We start from the raw sequence: 14,903 nt of genomic DNA, 5'->3' as shown, positions 1-14,903 counted from the left end.
GCCGCTCCGTACACCGCCGCAACCTACGTTATCCCTATGTACCCCTAATCTGCTGCCCCTAACACCGCCGACCCCTATATTATATTTATTAACCCCTAATCTGCCGTCCCCAATGTCGACGCCACCTACCTACAATTATTAACCCCTAATCTGCCGACCGGACCTCGCCGCTACTATAATAAATGTATTAACCCCTAAAGCTAAGTCTAACCCTAACCCTAACACCCCTCTAAATTAAATATAATTTTAATCTAACAAAATAAATTAAATCTTATTAACTAAAGTATTCCTATTTAAAACTAAATACCTGTAAAATAAACCCTGATATAGCTACAATATAACAAATAATTATATTGTAGCTATTTTAGCTTGAACTTGCATTCTATTGGCTTTTCCGATCAGCCAATAGAATGCGAGCTCAATCTGATTGGCTGATTGGATCAGCCAATCGGATTGAACTTGAATCTGATTGGCTGATTGAATCAGCCAATCAGATTTTTCCTACCTTAATTCCGATTGGCTGATAGAATCCTATCAGCTAATCGGAATTCGAGGGATGCCATCTTGGATGACGTCACTTAAAGGAACCTTCATTCGTCGGGTAGTTGTCGGGGAAGAAGGATGTTCCGTGCCGGAGGTCTTGAAGATGGAGCCGCTCCTCGTCGGATGGATTAAGATAGAAGATGCCGCTTGGATGAAGATGTCTGCCGGTCCGGATGTCCTCTTCTGCCCGGATAAGGATGAAGACTTCTGCCGGTCTGGATGTCCTCTTCTGCCCCATCGGATGAAGGCTTCGGCCCGGCTGGGTGAACACGACTCAAGGTAGGGAGATCTTCCGGGGGGTAGTGTTAGGTTTATTTAAGGGGGGTTTGGGTTAGAGTAGGGGTATGTGGGTGGTGGGTTTTAATGTTGGGGGGGTTGTATTTTTTTTTTACAGGCAAAAGAGCTGATTACTTTGGGGCATGCCCCGCAAAAAGCCCTTTTCAGGGCTGGTAAAAGAGCTGGTTACTTTTTAATTTAGAATAGGGTAGGGACCTTTAAAATACCTTTTAAAATAAGTATAAATCCTAAAATAGCTACAATATAATTATTCATTATATTGTAGCTATATTAGGGTTTATTTTACAGGTAAGTATTTAGTTTAGTTAATAAGATTTAATTTATTTCGTTAGATTAAAATTATATTTAACTTAAAGGGGGTGTTAGGGTTAGACTTAGCTTTAGGGGTTAATACATTTATTATAGTAGCGGTGAGGTCCGGTCGGCAGATTAGGGGTTAATACTTGAAGTTAGGTGGCGGCGATGTTAGGGAGGGCAGATAAGGGGTTAATACAATTTATTCTAGTGTTTGTGAGGCAGAAGTGTGGCGGTTAGGGGTTAATACATTTATTATATTGGCGGCGAGGTCAGGTCGGCAGATTAGGGGTTAATAAGTGTAGTTAGGTAGCGGCGATGTTGGTGGGGGGCAGATTAGGGGTTAATAAATATTATGTAGGTGTCGACGATGTTAGGGGTTCATAGGGATAATGTAGGTGGCGGCAGTGTGCGGTTGGCAGATTAGGGGTTAAAAATATTTATTATAGTGGCGGCGATGTGGGGGGACCTCGGTTTAGGGGTACATAGGTAGTTTATGGGTGTTAGTGTACTTTAGAGCACACCGGCGTTAGCCCATAAAGCTCTTAACTACTGACTTTTTTTGGCGTAAGGAGTCTTGTCGGTAGAGGGTCTACCGCTCACTTCAGCCAAGACTCTAAATACCGGCGTTAGGAAGATCCCATTGAAAAGATAGGATACACAATTGGCGTAAGGGGATCTGCGGTATGTCGCGGCTTGAAAGTGAGCGGTACACCTTTACCTACCTGACTCTAAATACCTGCGCGCGGCCAAAAGCAGCGTTAGGACCCCTTAACGCTGCTTTTGACGGCTAACGCAGAACTCTAAATCTAGTTGATATATATTTAAAAATAAAACTATGCACAAGACGGTTAGTCTTTCACACTGTAGGTCTAACACTGTGTAGGGCTAGTGCACATGAAGAATTAGTTATCTTAAAGGGACATTAAACCTAAAATATTTCTTTCATTATTCAGATAGAGAATACAATTTAAAAAAAGTTTCCAATTTACTTCTATTATCAAATTTGCTTCCTTCTCATGATATTCTTGGTTGAAGAGATACCTAGATAGGTAGTGTGCACGTGCTTGAAGCACTACATAACAGGAAATAGTGCTGCAATCTAGTGCTCCTGCTAATGTATAACATTAGTACTACATGACAGGAAATAGTGCTGCCATCTAGTGCTCCTGCTAATGTATAACATTAGAACTACATGACAGGAAATAGTGCTGCCATCTAGTGCTCTTGCTAATGTATAACATTAGTACTACATGACAGGAAATAGTGCTGCCATCTAGTGCTCTTGCTAATGTATAACATTAGTACTACATGACAGGAAATAGTGCTGCCATCTAGTGCTTTTGTTAATGTATAACATTAGTACTACATGACAGGAAATAGTGCTGCCATCTAGTGCTCTTGCTAATGTATAACATTAGTACTACATGACAGGAAATAGTGCTGCCATCTAGTGCTCTTGTTAATGTATAACATTAGTACTACATGACAGGAAATAGTGCTGCCATCTAGTGCTCTTGCTAATGTATAATATTAGTACTACATGACAGGAAATAGTGCTGCCATCTAGTGCTCTTGCTAATGGATAACATTAGTACTATATGACAGGAAATAGTGCTGCCATCTAGTGTTCTTGCTAATGTATAACATTAGTACTACATGACAGGAAATAGTGCTGGCATCTAGTGCTCTTGCTAATGTATAACATTAGTACTACATGACAGGAAATAGTGCTGCCATCTAGTGCTCTTGCTAATGTATAACATTAGTACTACATGACAGGAAATAGTGCTGTCATCTAGTGCTCTTGCTAATGTATAATATTAGTACTACATGACAGGAAATAGTGTTGCAGTCTAGTGCTCTTGCTAATGTATAATATTAGCACTACATGACAGGGAATAGTGCTGCCCTCTAGTGCTCTTGCTAATGTATAACATTAGTACTACATGACAGGAAATAGTGCTGTCATCTAGTGCTCTTGCTAATGTATAACATTAGTACTACATGACAGGAAATAGTGCTGCCATCTAGTGCTCTTGCTAATGTATAACATTAGTACTACATGACAGGAAATAGTGCTGCCATCTAGTGCTCTTGCTAATGTATAATATTAGTACTACATGACAGGAAATAGTGCTGCCATCTAGTGCTCTTGCTAATGTATAACATTAGTACTACATGATAGTAAATAGTGCTGCCATCTAGTGCTCTTGCTAATGTATAACATTAGTACTACATGACAGGAAATAGTGCTGCCATCTAGTGCTCTTGCTAATGTATAACATTAGTACTACATGACAGGAAATAGTGCTGCCATCTAGTGCTCCTGCTAATGTATAACATTAGTACTACATGACAGGAAATAGTGCAGCCATCTAGTGCTCTTGCAAATGGATAACATTAGTACTACATGACAGGAAATAGTGCAGCCATCTAGTGCTCTTGCAAATGGATAACATTAGTACTACGTGACAGGAAATAGTGCTGTGTCATCTAGTGCGCTTGCTAATGTATAACATTAGTACTACATGACAGGAAATAGTGCTGCCATCTAGTGCTCTTGCTAATGGATAACATTAGTACTATATGACAGGAAATAGTGCTGCCATCTAGTGCTCTTGCTAATGTATAACATTTGTACTACATGACAGGAAATAGTGCTGTCATCTAGTGCTCCTGCTAATGTATAACATTGTTGCAAAACTGCTGCCAAAGTGCTGCAGTCACGTGCACACACCTGAGCTTACATCCTTGCTTTTCAACAAAGAATAACAAGAACAGAACTGAATTGGAAAGTTGTTTAAAATTGTGTGCTCTATCTGAATCATGAAAGAAAAAATTTGCGTTATGTAAATATTAATACGCGTAAAGTAAATATTGAAGATAAAATATTTCAAAAAATATTAATAATAATTATTAATAATTATAGATGCTCTTAAAAATTCTAAAAAAATATTTGAATATATATGTATACTTTACAGTAACAATAATAATTGTTTGTGCAGTCTTTTTAAGGCATCAGCTCCTATAGAGCATGGAAAAGAGATCACAGTGTATACTTATATGAGTCTGTGATTCGCTGATGGCTGTCACATGATACAGGAGGCTGGCAAATGGAAATCTACTGCTCAGTTGAAATACAATGTGCTATTGCATTGTCTTTTTACTATGTATTTGTTGATCATGTACAGCTCCGGAGTGGAACTTTACCTTTATATGGGTTAAACACATAGCTATCTAGTCTCACTGACACAAAACTGACATGCCCTATCCAATAAGAGCACGCCAATTATTTCTTTAGACTATCCCTCATCCCATTGGTTAGGGCCCCTATATATACCTGATTATAATTTTTAGAAGGTGTGGGTAATCTTGAAAATGGGACGAAACACATAAACTATGATGCTGCTATTTCATCTTGTATTAAAGGGACAGTCAACACCAGAATGTTTGTTGTTTAAAAAGATAGATAATCCCTTTATTACCCCAAGTTTTGCATAACCAACACAGTTATAATAATACACATTTTACCCCTGGAATTATCTTGTATCAAAGCCTCTGCAAACTGCCCCCTTATTTCAGTTCTTTTGACAGACTTGCATTTTATCCAATCAGTGCTGACTCCTGGGTAACTTCACGTGCATGAGCTCAATGTTATCTATATGAAACACATGAACTAACGCCCTCTAGTGATGAAAAACTGTCAAAATGCAATCAGATGAGAGGTGGCCTTCAAGGTCTAATAAATTAGCATATGAACCTCCTAGGTTTAGCTTTCAACTAGGAATAACAAGAGAACAGTGCAAAATGAATTATAAAAGTAAATTGGAAAGTTGTTAAAATTGCATGCCCTCTCTGAATCATGAAAGTTTATTTTGAACTTGACTGTCCCTTTAAATTGTGATAAAACTGCAACAATCGATCCAGTCTCACTTTACATATATAAATCTCATAGTCTAATCCATGTAGTTATGTGCTACCAAACCTGAACTGTCCTTAGATTTACTCCTACGCCCTGCATGCCAGGAGTCTTTTGCCCCCACTTGTGCCAGTTTTCACAATGTTGGCTTCTGTTATCCTATTGTCATAATGAAGTTGGTATGGGATAAGCCATCCCCCACTTTATGACATGCATCACACCCCCTGTGCCCTGGATTAAGCCAATTGCTTTGTTATATTCTGACCTCTCCCTGGCAGGAATGCAAGTGGAATTCCCTGACTTGTTCAGACGCCTCCAAGTGTGCCGAGTAAGGACGAATCCTGGCATAAAAAAACAACACAATAGATGGTCAGCACCTTCATATGCTTCTTATCCATCAGTCAAAGTACATTAAGGAAAAGTAGCCATTCTGTGCTGTACGCATGAGAAGCTAAAACCATTGGAGTGCGCAGAATGGTTACAGTTTCAGCATGAAAGAGCAAAAGGAATCAGCAGTGTAGTTTTGTGACATCTGAGTATGACACCCCAGGGGTCCCCCTTTAATGTTATCTTATCAAAGTACATAGAAAAACACTTTTATTACAGTAAATTTGAAATGCAAAGTAATACATTTTAAATTCCAGTAGAAATATATTTGTGTTAAGTTTAGGAGATGCATGTGTGTGTAGGATAAGGTGAGGAGATGCGTGTGTGTGTAGGATAAGGTGAGGAGACGCATGTGTGTGCAGGATAAGGTGAGGAGATGCATGTGTGTGTAGGATAAGGTGAGGAGATGCATGTGTGTGTGTAGGATAAGGTGAGGAGATGCATGTGTGTGTAGGATAAGGTGAGGAGATGCGTGTGTGTGTAGGATAAGGTGAGGAGACGCATGTGTGTGCAGGATAAGGTGAGGAGATGCATGTGTGTGTAGGATAAGGTGAGGAGATGCGTGTGTGTGTAGGATAAGGTGAGGAGACGCATGTGTGTGCAGGATATGGTGAGGAGATGCATGTGTGTGTAGGATAAGGTGAGGAGATGCATGTGTGTGCAGGATAAGGTGAGGAGATGCATGTGTGTGCAGGATAAGGTGAGGAGATGCATGTGTGTGCAGTATAAGGTGAGGAGATGCATGTGTGTGTGCAGGATAATGTGAGTAGATGCATGTGTTTGTGCAGGATAAGGTGAAGAGCTGCATGTGTGTGCAGGATAAGGTGAGGAGCTGCATGTGTTTGCAGGATAAGGTGAGGAGATGCATGTGTGTGCAGGATAAGGTGAGGAGATGCATGTGTGTGTGTGTGCAGGATAAGGTGAAGAGCTGCATGTGTGTGTGCAGGATAAGGTGAAGAGCTGCATGTATGTGTGTGCAGGATAAGGTGAAGAGCTGCATGTGTGTGCAGGATAAGGTGAAGAGCTGCATGTGTGTGCAGGATAAGATGAAGAGCTGCATGTGTGTGCAGGATAAGGTGAAGAGCTGCATGTATGTGTGTGCAGGATAAGGTGAGGCGCTGCGTGTGTTTGTGCAGGATCAGGTGAAGAGCTGCATGTGTGTGCAGGATAAGGTTAGGAGATGCATGTGTGTGCAGGATAAGGTGGGGAGATGCATGTGTGTGCAGGATAAGGTGAGGCGGTGTGTGTGTGTGTGCAGGATAAGGTGAAGAGCTGAATGTGTGTGCAGGATAAGGTGAGGAGATGCGTGTGTGTGCAGGATAAGGTGAAGATCTGCATGTGTGTGCAGGATAAGGTGATGAGATGCATGTGTGTGCAGGATAAGGTGAGGAGCTGCATGTGGTTGCAGGATTAGGTGAGGAGATGCATGTAGTTACAGGATTAGGTGAGGAGATGTATGTGTGTGCAGGATAAGGTGAGGAGCTGCATGTGTGTGCAGGATAAGGCGAGGTGATGCATGTGTGTGCAGGATAAGGTGAGGAGCTACATGTGTGTGCAGGATAAGGTAATTTGATGCATGTGAGGAAATGTAAGGCAAATTGCCTGGAATGCACATAAGGGTTAAGGCCAAGACGGAGGAGGGGAGTGTTGTGTTGTGTGTGTGAAACAATGTTGCAGAAAGAGAGGAGGGGTTCCAGCTTACCTTTTTAAGCCCAGTACAGGAAGCACAAGTCCTCTTTCTGCTGTTTTTCTCAAAGTTTTCACATGAGACGTTCAAGGAGATCTAAAGCACCTCCAAAGCGAATCATGGAGGCTAGGGAGGAACCTGCAGAGAGAGAAGTGGTTGAAGACAGCGATGAAGCAGCTGAGTGGATTCCTCCATCGCCAGAAACGGTGGGTCGAACCCCTTTACTTTCCTCCCTTGCCCCTTCCCTTGATCAATCTTCGGGGGAGGTTGGGGCTAGTAGGGGGGGAAATTTCAGATCAGGCCCTACTGGAGGTGCTGGCGTTAGTGAGCAATATGGGGGGTGGTGCTGGGCAACCAGATGGTGCGTCTGAGCCCGTCGGCCATGCGGCCGGGAGTGAGCCCTCTTTACGGGGGGTTAGTGCTGACATAGGCCCCAATTCATTTACCATGTCGGGCCCTGCCGGGCCCGTTTCTGGCCTTCGCAGGCCCACATGTCCCCCTAAAGTTGCCGGTAAAGCGGGGGTCCCCGCTAGGCCCGCTATCCGGTCTCCAGCCGCTAGCGCCTCAGTTCCCTGCTCTCCGATCACCCTGGTTAGGCCTCCCTCCCCTTGCGTGGTCGCGGCGGGCCCTTTTCGGCCTTGTGGCGTTACGGTCCCCGGCCCCTACGGGCCTTGCTCTTTTGCCCCAATAGTTGGCAGTTTTAGTGGGAGCAGTTCGGCCTTACCTCCGACGTCGTCTCCGGTGTCTCAGGACTCCATCGCGGCCGCGGTATCCCTTTTCCAGATGTGGGCATCATCCTTGTCCGGGTCTCCGGGTGCGTCCCACGTGGTCCTTGGTCCTCCGGCGGTGGTTGCGCAGGCTCCCGCGTCGACTGTTCCTCCATCGGCGGCGACTTCCGGTTTGCGGTCCTCCGAGGGCGGGACTTCCGGTGACGTCACTTCCTGTGACGTCACTGCCGGTCCCGCCATTTGTCAGCGGTCATCGAAGCGGAGCAGATCGAGTTCCCCGCGCGGCGTCCAAGGTAAGAGAGGAGTGCCGCGGGGGGGAACTTACGCTCCGGGGGGCAATTCTGCTGATGCGATGGGGCCTACAGGGGTTGCACTTGTGGGGGATGATTTTCACGAGGAGGCTAATTGTGAATCAATGGAGGAATTATCTCAGGGGGGGCATTTCTCTGGCCAAATGAACCCGGGGGTCCCCGTTGGAGGCCCCCGTGGGCAGGTTGCAAAGGGCATTGCGGCCCGGCAAGGGGCAAAGGCCCCGTCGGGTAGTAATCCTTGTCAAGGGGCAAAGGCCCCATCGGGCAATTATAAAGGTGGCGCATCACCTATTGGGCACGCTAGGAGTACGCCTAAGAGCGCTGGCAGTAATAGTAAGGTTTCTGTGGGCAAAGGCGGCGCCCGTGCAGGCAGCGCTTTTGGCGCGCAAATTGGTGAGAGTGTAAGGGCTAGGCCTCAGGCTCCGGGCGCATCCCCGGCAGCTGCGAGGAAGGTAGTAACTAGGTCTTCTACCAAACATGGTTCACCAGAACAGTTTCAGAGTCTAGATTTAGCGGTTGCATCCACTAGGCGTAAGAAAGCCACCCCCATCACCCAGAAATCAGTACATTTTAGTGAAGAGATAGAGGACTTTACAGAAGATGAGCAGGGTGTGTATGATGAAGTTGCAGGTTGCGAAGGCAACCAGGATGTGTGTGAGGGGATGAATGAGCGGTCTGGGCACAGGGGGAGGGGTAGAGCAGACCTTCCCCTTCGTGGTACTCCTCTCTGGCAATCTCTTTTGCAGGAAAGCGACATGGCTACATCAGGAGATTCAGGCAGCGGGTTGGAGAGAGGTGCTGAGAGCGGCCCAGACTCCATGGTGTCAGAGGATGAGCGTCCTTCTACTTCGGGAGTCGTGGTGATTCCAAACAGGATCGGTGTGAGAGATGGTGAGTCCTCAGTTTCAGTGGGGTTGCGGGGTTTTACCTCATCCTCGGATGATTCTGGGTCAGAAAATGACAAGGAACTGGGGTTGCATGGGAAGGGCAATAAACGAATGTATAAGATGCTTAGATGGTTAACTGAAGAGATCAGAAAAAGGGGGCTTGCGTGACCGTTATGACTATATTGCCTCTGATAGGTCCGACAGGGCGGCCCAACCCAGACTTCGCATAAGTGGGGTGGGGAGGCCCGTTAATCGGAAGGTGGCACTCCAAGGGGACACTAGGTCCTGGTCTTCTTATGATCTGCACGAGCATTTGAAGACTAAGACAGTACGGAGAATTCAAGAGGGGAAGTTTGTTAACATCTTCGAGCTCTCGGTGGAAGCCCTAAGGCAGAAAGCGAGAGCGGAGGATGGGACAGGCCCCAAGAAGTACCAGCGCCCAGACACATTTCACGAATGTCGCCGGTGTTTCAGGATCTATGCGTCCTGCTATTTGCAAAAATGGCCGGACCAGTGTTTAGCCGTGTTGAAATACATGGAAAACATGGAGATCATTGCTGATAATTATCGCGATGGTGCCTGGCGGGATTATGATGAGGAGTTCCGCAGAAAGATGGTGGGTAATCCACTGTTGGATTTTGGGTGCGTAGAAATGCAACTCTGGGCCCGGCTGGGTCCCGAGAAATCGATATTTACTTCTGGTGCCCCGGCGGGTGCAACACAGTTTCGACCCGCAAATAGATTTCGCAGACGCCCAGCAGGGGTTTGTTGGAAATTCCAGGACAAGCATGCACGTTGGGAACCACGTGTTCCTTTCGGCATGCTTGTCGCATCTGCGGGGGATTTCAACCGGCCGTTGACTGCGTTAAAAAAGGGGACAAACAGGACAGGACTGGGCCAAGAGGCCCTGCTGTCACTAAGAGCGGACACCCCGCTGAAGGTGGCCGCAATTAGTACGTGGCTCACGCTCTACCCCGATAGGGTAGCGGCGGCCTTGTTGGAGTCAGGGCTCCGGGAAGGTTTTGTTATCCCCGTACAAGGTCCGGTTTCGGGTGCGGCTTCTCGCAGGAACCTGAAATCTGCCTCCCTGTTCCCGGAGGTATTGAAGGAGAAATTGGGTAAGGAAGTTTCACTGGGTAGAATGGCTGGCCCGTTTAAGGAAAGACCTATGCCGGGATTGGTTATCTCGCCTCTAGGGGTTGTGCCCAAAAAAGACCCAGGAAAGTTTAGGATGATACAACATCTTTCATACCCAAAGGGAAAGTCAGTCAATGACGCCATTCCTCAGGACTTGAGTACGGTATATTACCAGTTATTTGATGATGCTTTACGCAGATCGGGTCATGGGGCATTACTGGCCAAGCTTGACATCGAGTCTGCTTTCAGACTCTTGCCAATTCACCCCGCATCATTTTACTTAATGGGATGTTTCTTCAACGGACACTATTATGTCGACCGTTGTTTGCCCATGGGGTGTTCCATTTCCTGCGCCTATTTTGAGGCGTTTAGTTCCTTCTTGCATTGGGCCGTTGCGGAAGTGACAGGGGTCTAGGGAATGTGAGCTGCTCCTTTACGCCATGCGGCTGTTGTTGGAGAAATTTGGAGTCCCCTTAGCAGAAGACAAAATGGAGGGCCCTTGCACTTGTCTTACTTTCCTGGGTATCAAAATTGATTCGGTAGCCCAGGAATATAGGCTTCCGGTTGATAAGGTACGGAAGATGTTGACAGAAGTCAGGAGCCTCGCAGCGGCGCAGTTTTGCACGCTGAAAGAGCTTCAATCTGTTTTGGGTCTGCTCAACTTTGCAGGGAGGGTCATCCCGATGGGGAGGATTTTCCTGAAGAGAATGGAGCGCTTGTTGTCGGGAGTTACTTCCCCCAAAGCCAAACTAATGGTTAATAATGACATGAAGGAAGACTTCCGTGTCTGGGATCTGTTCCTCAGGGATTTCAATGGGGTCTGTATTTGGAGAACCCCTCAGACTCCGGCGCGAGACCTGCACCTCTTTACTGATGCTGCTGGGGGTTTTGGATACGGCGCCTATCTCAATGGCGAGTGGAGCGCCGAACCTTGGCCGGCCGAGTGGGCGGCCAGGGGCCTGACCAGGAACCTGTGCCTTCTGGAGCTTTTCCCCATTCTGGTGGCGTTAGAGATCTGGGGGGGACAAGCTCGAGAACCGTTCCGTCATTTTTTGGACGGACAATTTGAGCGTGGTTTTTGCCATTAACGGTCTCTCTTCTTCCTCACCGCCAGTAATTCGATATCTGAGAATTCTGGTTTTGAGATGCCTCAAGCGGAACATTGAGTTTCGGGCTAGGCATGTCCCAGGGGTTAAAAACGTTATTGCTGACGCACTATCTCGCTTTCAATGGGAAAATTTTAGGAAATGTGCTCCTGAGGCTGCCACTCATGGCTTTCCCTGTCCCCCTTTTCTTTGGCAGGTGGCTTTGGATGGCAGTCCCTGATTCCGGTGCTGAAGGCATCCCTGGCACCTTCCACTTGGAAGTCCTATGTAAGGTACTGGGAAGAATGGGTATTCTTCTGTGATGTCCAAGGATTTCCTTCTTGTGCTGGTGAGCAAGATTGGCTATTGCGCTGGCTCGCGGAGCTTAGGACTAAGCTAGCTAAGAATGGGGCGGTGTCCGCGCGGTTAGCGGCAGTGTCCTTTTTCTGTAAACTATTCACGCTGACGGACTCTTCCAAAACGTTTTTGATTCGTCAAATACTGAGGGGTTGGGGAAGGTCGGAAGTGCGGCGTCCGGACGTTAGGGAACCCATAACGGCGGACAGGTTGGTCCTCCTGCTTCGTGTTTCTACCGGAGGTATGTTCCTCAGACTACGAGGTGCGGCTTTTTCCGCGGCGTTCGCCATGGCGTTTCATGGCGCACTCCGAGTGGGGGGAATTGGTCCCCCAGTCTAAGTTGGCGAAAGTGGGTGGTGTCCTGGCGGAACACGTCAGGTTTACGGATAATGGGGTATTGCTTTTCATCCCTCGATCGAAAGTCGATCAGGATGGTAGGGGGGCCTGGCTGGCGGGTTCCGCCTGCTGCCCTAGTGCACTGTTGAAGACCTTCTCGGACAGGCGTCCAGTGGGTGCTGTTAGATTTTTAATTCATCAGGATGGTACCCCCCCTTACGAGGTTTCAATTTCGGAAGGTTTTGGGGTGGGCGGCTGAAAAAGTAGGCTTGAATCCCAATACCATAGCTCCTCACTCCTTTAGGGTTGGAGCTGCTACGACGGCGGCGACTTTAGGCTGGTCGGCTGACCGCATAATGGCGCTTGGGAGGTGGAAGTCTAAGAGGTATCAGATTTACGTTAGGCCCACTTATATCCCATTGTTAGTATTTACTGGTTTAATAATGTTGCGCATTGCACTGCCATTATATGCCCTAACTCTTGTTTCTATTGCAGGGACCTAGAAGTGGGCCACTTCGTGCCTGGATGGTTGGGCACTCGTTCGTGCACTGGGCGGCTATCCGAGCAGCAATCGCAACCTGGAGGGCAGCATCTTGGGTTCTCATTCTCTAGGTGGTAGTTAGGTGGTTAGGAGAAAGGGCCTTTGCTGGGCAGATCTGCCTCGGTTACTGCAATCCGCCATGAGGCGGGTGGGAGAAACCCCATGTTCTGATCATCCACTTAGGTGGAAATGATCTCGGCTCAATTCCCGGCCGGGACTTGAGCGCAGTGATCCAATCAGATCTGCGCACCTTTAAAGCTTGGTTGCCTGGTGTGAGAATGGGCTGGTCAAACATTATACCGAGGTTGACGTGGAGACACATGGCTAATTATAGGCAGCGTTCCAAGTTCGCAAGAAGCTCAATAGAGATGTTAGGAAGCTTATGTGCGAGCTAGGTGGTTTTGTTGTGGGAACACAAGTTCATTACGGCCGCTGACCGGAGCCTGTACCGAGGCGACGGGGGTCCATCTTACGGACCATGGCATGGACCTGTTTATTGAAGATATACGTCAGTCCCTACTCCTATTTGTGTGAGGTGGTGGCGGCGAGAGTGGCCCTTGATATTTGGTCGATCTCGTGGCGGGTGGACAGTGTCCGGGGGCAGGATGTGATCGAGTAGAGTGACGGCACTTCCGGCCAGGGGTGAAGTCCCCAGACGCGCGTCTGGGGTGTTCCCTGCCCGTGTGATTCCGATGCCGAGAATTCCCTGTTTTATAGTATTGAGCTACGCTCTGCTTCTTCTCCCTGCGCCCTGGTACTGCCCATCATGTTAGCATGGGTTACTACGTTTAGCTAGTACCTGATTGCCGCCCCCCTGGTCCATGTTTATTCAGACGGTCGTTAGTTCTTGTGTTGCCACAATAAACGTGACCTGCGGGTTTTCTCTAACCATAAAAAGTTGTTGTGTCGTTATTTTGTGTGTTATTTATTTCTACGTTTAGAAACTAAGTTGAGTTTATGTTAAACCAAGAATGTATATAGTTATAAGTTATTCTTTCCACAGAGGAGGATATGGCATTTAATCCCTTAAGGAAATGTAAGGCAAATTGCCTGGAATGCACATAAGGGTTAAGGCCAAGACGAGGAGGGGTAGTGTTGTGTTGTGTGTGTGAAACAATGTTGCAGAAAGAGAGGAGGGGTTCCAGCTTACCTTTTAAGCCCAGTACAGGAAGCACATGTCCTCTTTCTGCTGTTTTTCTCAAAGTTTTTTCCCCACCCTTTCCCTCCCTTTGTTTATTATTTTGCAATCAGTAGGGGGATCCGTCCTTATGGTGGTCCCCCAGGGACAAGGGCTATCCGAAGGCATGATGAGGGCTAACCAGCCTATTTCTGTAAGTCCAAGGACGTTAAGGTTTCAGCTCCCCAGGTATTTCAATCTGGTTTACGCACCTTTTTGATCCTGGCCCTTACTGGTACGGAGTGGTGGTTTGCACCCTGGGCTGGCGGGTGGACAGTGTCCGGGGCAGGATGTGATCGAGGTAAGAGTGACGGCACTTCCGGCCAGGGGGTGAAGTCCCCAGACGCGCGTCTGGGGTGTTCCCTGCCCGTGTGATTCCGATGCCGAGAATTCCCTGTTTTATAGTATTGAGCTACGCTCTGCTTCTTCTCCTGCGCCCTGGTACTGCCCATCTTGTTAGCATGGGTTACTACGTTAGCTAGTACCTGATTGCCGCCCCCCCTGGTCCATGTTAATTCAGAAGGTCGTTAGTTCTTGTGTTGCCACAATAAACGTTGACCTGCGGGTTTTCTCTAACCATAAAAAGTTGTTGTGTTCGTTTATTTTGTGTGTTATTTATTTCTTACGTTTAGAAACTAAGTTGAGTTTATGTTAAACCAAGAATGTATATAGTTATGTTATTCTTTCCACAGAGAGGAGGATATGGCATTTAATCCTTATGTGCAGAATAACGTGAGGAGCTGCATGCGTGTGCAGGACAATGTGAGGAGATGCATGTGTGTGCAGGATAAGGTGAGGAGGCTGCATGTGTGTGCAGGATAAGGGTGAGGAGCTGCATGTGTATGCAGGATAAGGTGAGGAGATGCGATGTGGTGTAGGATAAGGTGAGGAGCTGCATGTGTGTGCAGGATAAGGTGAGGAGATGCATGTGTGTACAGGATAAGTTGAGGAGATGCATGTGTGTGTAGGATAAGGTGAGGAGCTGCATGTGTGTGCAGGATAAGGTGAAGAGCTGTATCTGTGTGTAGGATAAGGTGAGGAGATGCATGTGTGTGCAGGATAAGGTGAGGAGCTGCATATGTGTACAGGATAAGGTGAGGAACTGCAAGCATGTGCAGGATAAGGTGAAGAGCTGCATGTGTGTGCCGGATAAGGTGAAGAGTTGCATGTGTGTGCAGGATAAGTTGAAGAGCTGCATGTGTGTGCAGGATAAG

This window comes from Bombina bombina, chromosome 7, assembly GCF_027579735.1.
Source record: "Bombina bombina isolate aBomBom1 chromosome 7, aBomBom1.pri, whole genome shotgun sequence".
In the NCBI taxonomy this organism is placed as follows: Eukaryota; Metazoa; Chordata; class Amphibia; order Anura; family Bombinatoridae; genus Bombina; species Bombina bombina.
This window is presented reverse-complemented; position numbering follows the sequence as displayed.